We start from the raw sequence: 7853 nt of genomic DNA on the forward strand, positions 1-7853 counted from the left end.
ATACATATATATATATATATATATATATATATATATATATATATATATATATATATTTCAGTTGGAACTAGATGCCTGAAATTTTGGGCCAAGCAAGACTTACAAAATTCTACTTCTGAGGCTATAACGGGGTGTAGGGATCGGTGGAGTGGTAGAGGTGTTTGTGTCTAGTATTTCGGTCGTGTCTGGTGGTTGTGCAAGAGGGGGAGAAGATATATACTCAATGTCAAGTCCTCTGGGAACTTGTTTTATGTTGTCCAAGTGTAGGATAGCCTCTTTGAGTTCTCGTAGGTTGGGATTTTTATCTTATTATGCGGTAGTGTTTCGATGACGCGGAATGGACCAAGGAATTTGGGAGAAAGTTTTGATGTGGATTGGTGGTTGGTGTTGTACACAATGTCACCAACAGAAATAGTACAATCCCTAGAGTGAGCGTTTTTAAGTCTATTCATATCAGATTTTTAGAGAGTCAGTGACTCATATACTCTCTTGAAAAGAGTGTTGAAATTTGTTAGAGTGACTTTGATGTAGTCCTTGAAATCATTCACAGGGGGGGTTGTGACGTAAGGAGGTCGTACGGCATTTTCTTATCTGACCCGAATAAAACAAAATAGGGTGATTCTGAGATTGATCTATTGATTATGCTGTTTATGCAGGCTTGTATCATAGGTATATGTTCATCCTAAGATGAGCGTATGTCTGTGGCAAGGTGCCTTAATGTGTTGAGGATCTTCCGATTTTGGCTTTCAACGAGTCCATTTGAGCTCGGGTGGTATGGTGTGGTGTTACATTTTGTAATGTTGAAATGTTGGCAGATATTGGTGAGAATGTCGTTATTGAATTCAGTGCCGTTGTCTGAGATGAGTATTTTTGATGTGGTGTAAGGGCAGATGACGTTGATGATAATAGTTTGAGCTACACTTTTGGCTGTCTTGTCCGCTAAAGGAGAGAGAATGCAAAAACATGTGAAATGGTCGATGCAGACGAAGAGGTTTGAGGGGACAGGTAGTTTGAGTAGATCAATGGCAATGGTTTCAAAGGGTCTAGAAGGTGTTGGATAGTTGTGTATAGGTACATGACCGCTAATGTGACCTTTATGAGCTATACATGAGTGACATGCATCTATGTATGTGTGTATGTCTTTGCGCATGGGGGGCAAAAGTATTCCAATCTGACTTGTGATAAACATTTGTCTTTTCCGCAATGTCCTGCTAGTGGAGAATCGTGAAGAATTTGAAGTACTTCTGGAACAAATTACGTAGGAACGACCAATTGTGTAACCGTGCGGTTTGGTTCGTTTTTGTTCGTGAGTAGTGTGGTGTGGTAGAAGACCTGATCTATGATCGAGTAATTGTCTAGGTTGGGAGGAAAGTCGTCTGTATTGGTAGTGCCACATGAGTTGAGATAATGAATGATTCTTCTCCATAGGGGGTCTGTTGCTTGAGCGGCGATGATGCGTTTTCGCGTAATGTCAAGCGGCTGTACGACTTGCTGTATGGTTGCTACGTGCCTGCTAAGGGAGTCGACTACCGTGTTTGCATGGCCCTGGACTTAGTGGAATATAGGCATGAATTCCTGAATGGTGAGGAACCAGCTGGCTAGTTTTCCACTGAGGTTCTTGCCTTTGAAAAGGTGCAGAATGGGTTGATGGTCTTGTGAACATATATTTCATAGCCAAATATGATATCTTTAAAGTGTTTGAGGACATATATGACAGCAAGAGCTTCGATTTCAGTGACAGAGTAGTTTTGTTCGTGCTTGTTCAACGCGCGGCTAGCGTATGCTATCGGTCTAAATTTTGACTTGTCCTGTTGCATAAGTACTTCGCCGAGTCCTTTGTAAGAAGCATCTGTACAGAGTGTAAAAGGTTTTGAGAAATTGGAAATGCAAGTACAGGGGCTGTAGTGAGAGCTTGTTTTAGGTTGTGGAAGGCTGTGTGGTATTCAGGCGTCCAGTTAAAGGGTGTATCCTTGTTGAGAAGGGTTGTTAATGGTGCTGCAATATGAGCATAACCTTCGATGAAACGTCTGTAGAGCCCTGATAAATCTAAAGATGATTTTACGTGTTCGGTAGAGGTAGGGGGTGGAAAGTCTAGTACAGCCTTGCCAACCACCACCTAACCTTCCTCCAAACCCACAATATTATCCTTACCCACAACCTCAACCAACAATAATTAACAACTATCAAACCATAACCCCCCTCACAGAAATCCCAACCTTTTCCCAAAATAGTGGATTATCCATAAATGACTTCTTGACAGCATGTGACCTGTTTTTCTCAAAAAACAAACACTACTCTGACTCAGATAAAATAAATTTGTGCCGTCAGAAAATAGACCCATCTGACATTTGCCGTTCAAAGGCAAGGATCCTAGACAGTTTAGTTGCATGTGGAATCACATATCAAGAATATAAACACCACCTTCTAAATGTCTTTCACAACAAACAAACAAACAACATCACCTTCCTTCTCACTTTCCTCAATAACACTAGAATCCAACCACATTCCGTTACGAACATTATGGATTTCGTAGCAAACGGAATTAAAGAAGTCAGAGAGGACCTGGAGAATAACTCTCCTTGGATCCACACTGACCAATTTGGTCAAAAAGTCATGACCACAAAAAACTTACTAACATTCTTTGAGATAGGTTTCTATCTCTCCCAACTCCCTCCAAAGTGTTTAAAGGAAGCCTCCAAAAGGGAACTAAACACTAGAAACCCTCTAGCTTATACCTATATCTTAGACATCATCAATGCTTGCAATGTATCATTATCCACCCCCCACTATCTCCCCAGACTAAATAGCCTTCAGTCACAGCAGCCCCCTCCCACCAATCAAGGACAACCTTCTAAGTGGTGCTCCTACCATTCATCACCCAGTCACAACACTAGAGACTGCATACAAAAACAACAAATGCAAACACAGGCACCACGCCACCCTATCCCTTGCTCAGTTCATGGAACCATTTCCCACACCGATGCCCAGTGTCGAACACAGCAACAACAATACCCGCAGGTACAACACCACCCCATCCCTTGCTCAGTTCATGGTACTACCTCCCATACGGATGCGCAATGCAAGGTGCAATATCAAACCATACAAGCTCCACCCCCCTCCAAACCTCCACTCCTACCTACACCAACACATCCAAACAAATACTGCAGCCTACACAAAACAACAACTCACTCCAACGAAGAGTGTTACCTACAGAAATCACAACCACAACCTCACCAGAGAACTAACCAACCATTCACCACCCCTCGACAAACAGCTCCCTCCCACACAACACGCACAACTCAACACCGATTGGGGGAACGTGTACCAGCCTCACGCACCAAACCACCATAGGAATATCTCACACACACCACAACTACGTCACCCTAAAAGTGACCCTAGATCAACTCACAGTTGACATGATGGTTGATACAAGAACAAACCTGAACATCATCCCAAGAGCTCTCTATGAAGCATTAAATGACCCACCCCAAATTCAATTTTCCAATATGGAAGGACTCCTAATAGAAGGGAGTACCATTTCTCTACACGACACCATAGACTTAAACATAGAAGTCAACAACTTCCAAGTAGGTTTCACACCTTTCCACATAGCTGACGAATGGAGTCTCGATCAACAAGGTATAATAGGATTAAAATCATTGAGGACATGGAAAACTATTATAGACCTAGACAAAAATAACATCTCCTTCTCAGATGTGAATGATGAGCCAACTGTCACTGAGACACCCAACTCAGACACACAACCTCTCTCATGTCTCCCTTCCTCAAATACTCCAATTCCAACTAACAACTATTCCTTCCGACCACCCCCTTATGTCACCTCAAAGGCATTGATGTCTAACACAGTCATCATTCCCCCTAGACATTCCATGGCTGTCCCACTATTAATACCCGGAGCAATCGGACATCAGGACGCCATAATTGACTCAGAAACGTCTAGACTTACCAACATCTCAATTGAACACTCTTGGGACATAATCCAGGAAAATAGAACGGCCTTAGCCATGTTAACTAACCTCTCAGACCAACACCGTAAAATCAAGAAGAATACTAACATTTGCGCAGTCCACCTCCATAATTCCCCTATCCAGGAACCACTCCCTCAACACATCAACCCAGTAAGACCAACACAACCCCTCACCCCTATCAATCCAGACCAAATCATAACATCAGCTGACGGAGAAATTCATAACGAGCTATTAGCTCTCCTACAGAGGAATAGATCAGCTGTCGCCTTAGAAGGTGAACCACTAGGCAAATGTGATATAATCAAACATCACATCCAAATTCTCCCTAACACCCCCCCTTCATACACCCCCGCTTACCGCATACCTCACAGTAGGAAATCCGAAGTCAATAGCAGTGTACAAGAGATGATAAACCAAGGCGTAATTTCCCATTCAGACTCCCCATGGAACAGTCCCCTCTTTTTGGTCCCTAAGAAAGACGGAACCTTACGCCCTGTTGTAGATTTTAGGAGTGTCAATCATCTAACTCAATCTGACCCCCACCCACTACCTGCCATGCAGGACGTCCTCCAATCAATAGGGAACAATAACACAGTTTTTTCCACTATCGACCTTAAGTCTGCCTTCTGGCAAGTGGAATTATCTGATGAATCTAAACCCGTAACTGCATTCTCCACTGATAAGGGACACTTTCATTTCGAACGTATGCCCTTTGGCCTCAAGAATGCCCCCTCAACCCAACAACGGTTGATGACCCGCATATTCAGTGACATGATAGGAGTCTCATTATTCGTCTATCTAGACGACCTCATTATATATAGTCCCACAGAAAGAGACCACCTTAACACTTTAGAGATTGTCATCAAACGTCTCAAATATACGGGGTTAAAGATTCAATTAAGGAAATGTAGATTCCTCATGAAGGAACTCACCTTCCTAGGCCATAAAGTGGATGCAAAGGGGATTCATACAAACACAGATAAAATAGATACAATAAACAATTTCCCAACCCCCAGAAACGCAAATGAAACACGAAGTTTCATAGGGCTAGCCTCATACTACAGGCATTTTATTTACAATTTTGCACACATAGCTTCCCCCCTAACCAAATTCACAAGGAAAGGCGAACCATTTCAATGGTCAGAAACAGAACAACAAAGTTTCGACACACTGAAACACTCTCTGACCCCAGCCCCTGTACTAGCCTTCCCTGACATGAAGAAAGAATTCTTTCTTTACACAGACGCCTCCTCTAAAGGAATAGGCGCAGTCCTACAACAGAAAGATGACAATGGCAAAGAGCACCCCATAGCCTACGCAAGTAGAGTCCTCAATAAAGCTGAAAGTAACTACTCAACTACACACAAAGAAGGACTTGCAATCATATGGGCACTAAAACACTTTAAATACCTCATTTTAGGCTACAAGATTACCATACTAACAGACCACCAACCCCTAGTCTATCTTTTTAACTCCAAAGACTTACATGGGAGAGTTGCTAGATGGAAAGCAACTCTCCTTGATTACGATCCCAAGATCGTATACTTAGCTGGGAAAGCTAACGTAGTGGCAGATAGCCTGAGCAGACAAACCTACATCACCCCCATAACCCAAACCACATGCATACCTATGCAAGAACTCAGAGATGAAACTGAAAGAGACCCTATATGGTCTCCAATAAAACAACATCTCCTTTCACAAACCCCCTTACAGTCCCGACCACCTGTCCCTATAGAGGAACTCAAACTGGTCGACGGAGTCATAAGGAGAACCACTAACACCAGAGAGGTTACTGTTATCCCCAGAGCCCTGGTCCCCAAGGTCCTACACATATTGCACGACAGTGCAATGGGAGGCCACTCAGGCAGAGATAAGACACTAAACACTGCTAGGCACACATATTACTGGCCTAACATGAAAAGAGATATAACCACACACATAGATTCTTGTATAACTTGTAACTAATTCAGAGGCCCTGACCCGAAACAAATCAACATTAAAGACATCCCACTCCCTGCTGAGCCATGGGAAACACTTGGCATTGACCTACTGAAAATGCCAACGAGCCATCAAGGTTCCAACTATGTACTCACAGCAGTAGAATATTTCTCTAAATAAACAATCTTAATACCACTCCAAGACAAAACAGCAGAGACTGTAGCCAAAGCCCTAGTTAACAATATCTTTTGTAGATACAACATACCACACACAATGTTATCTGACAATGGATCAGAATTTAAAAACGAGGTGATGCGCGAAATAGCACACCTCTACAACATTGACCAAACATTTGCCACTGCATACCACCCACAGGGAAATGGTCTGACTGAGCGAACAAATCGCAAGGTCCTAGAGGTTCTCAGACCCTTGGTCAACGACCTCATGGACAGTTGGGAAGATTGGCTACCACAGGTACAAGCCAGTATCAATAGCACAGTCAATTCCGCAACAAAGATGTCCCCACATGAGATCATTTTCGGCCAACCAATGCGCCTACCCTACCAAATATTCAACCAACCACCCCCACCCTTATACAACCTAGATAACCTCACACACTGCATCAAAAGAGGTATGCAAACCATTTACAAACAAGTTAGAGCAAACTTGAAAGAAGCCCAGGAAAAGACAAAGACAAAACAACACAAACGCTCAATCCCACTTGACATAACGCTTGGTGACACTGTCATGGTCAAAGACTCAACCAGGACTAACAAACTCAGACCCAAGTTCTTAGGTCCCTTCACAGTCACAAGCTCACTCCCTAACAATGTTTTTCTACTAACAGATCCTTCCGATCACACAACCGTGACCATACATGGAGAGAAGCTGAGAAAGGTCAAACTCAACCTCGACCCAATCCCACTTCCCATCAACAACCCACCTACCACGGCCACACATAACTCACCCAAACGCAAGTCTCATCCCATGACTCTGCGTCGACGCAACTAAACATGCACTCTAGCTCTCGCCCCTGAAGATGCAGGACGTCATGTATCTATCAGTGGAGGTTAAAATGGCCCATTTCCAATAAGAACTCCTTTCCGCATATCTAATGAAACTTCTCCACTTCCTTCCGACCAATATAACCTTGGCGAGAGTCAGATAAACATATCCTCATTCACTGAGACATAACCTTCATCCTCCAAAATGAAATACATCATTAATTACCCACCTTAAACATCAACTATCTTTAAAAAAAAAAAAAAATTATTCTTAGCAACATACCTATGGACTCGATCAAGAGATTCTCCTTTTCAGAAATCTACCCCTACCCACCCATACCTAAGGTCCCCGCTACCATCCTTCCAAGTAAAATAGACATGGTACACCCACTGAATAAATCAACTACTCTTGACACGGACTCACTTGACCTCCATTGCCAAAAAAAAAAAAAAAAAAAAAAAAAAAAAAAAAAAAAAAAAAAAAACCTGCCATATACCTCCACAACCCTCTCAATCATAATCATCCCCTTTATAGTTATGGTACTAACCAAATTCTTTTGCACGAAGTAACACCTTCCAAAACCTTTCAACCCCCATTCCCGATTTACTGTAAACCTAGATTAAGTTTATTCTTGTGTCTCACCCAATATCTTAAATAACATAATAATTCTTACGAGAAACTATATACATACTATGAAATAAAACAAGTGCGATGTGACACACCAAACTGACCATAGAACAGTGTTTAGAAAATGACACTCCCTACAGTGATAGTGTAAAACACATGAACGCCATAACATTTATAAAGTGATTTCAACAGTGTTATCAAATATATAGTGAAACCTTTCATATGATATTTAATATAACATGTAATCTGGTGAGACACAACGTTACACTTCTGAGACACAACATCGCTACCCTT

Source organism: Oratosquilla oratoria, chromosome 15, assembly GCF_046742065.1.
Source record: "Oratosquilla oratoria isolate Oo_2021 chromosome 15, ASM4674206v1, whole genome shotgun sequence".
In the NCBI taxonomy this organism is placed as follows: Eukaryota; Metazoa; Arthropoda; class Malacostraca; order Stomatopoda; family Squillidae; genus Oratosquilla; species Oratosquilla oratoria.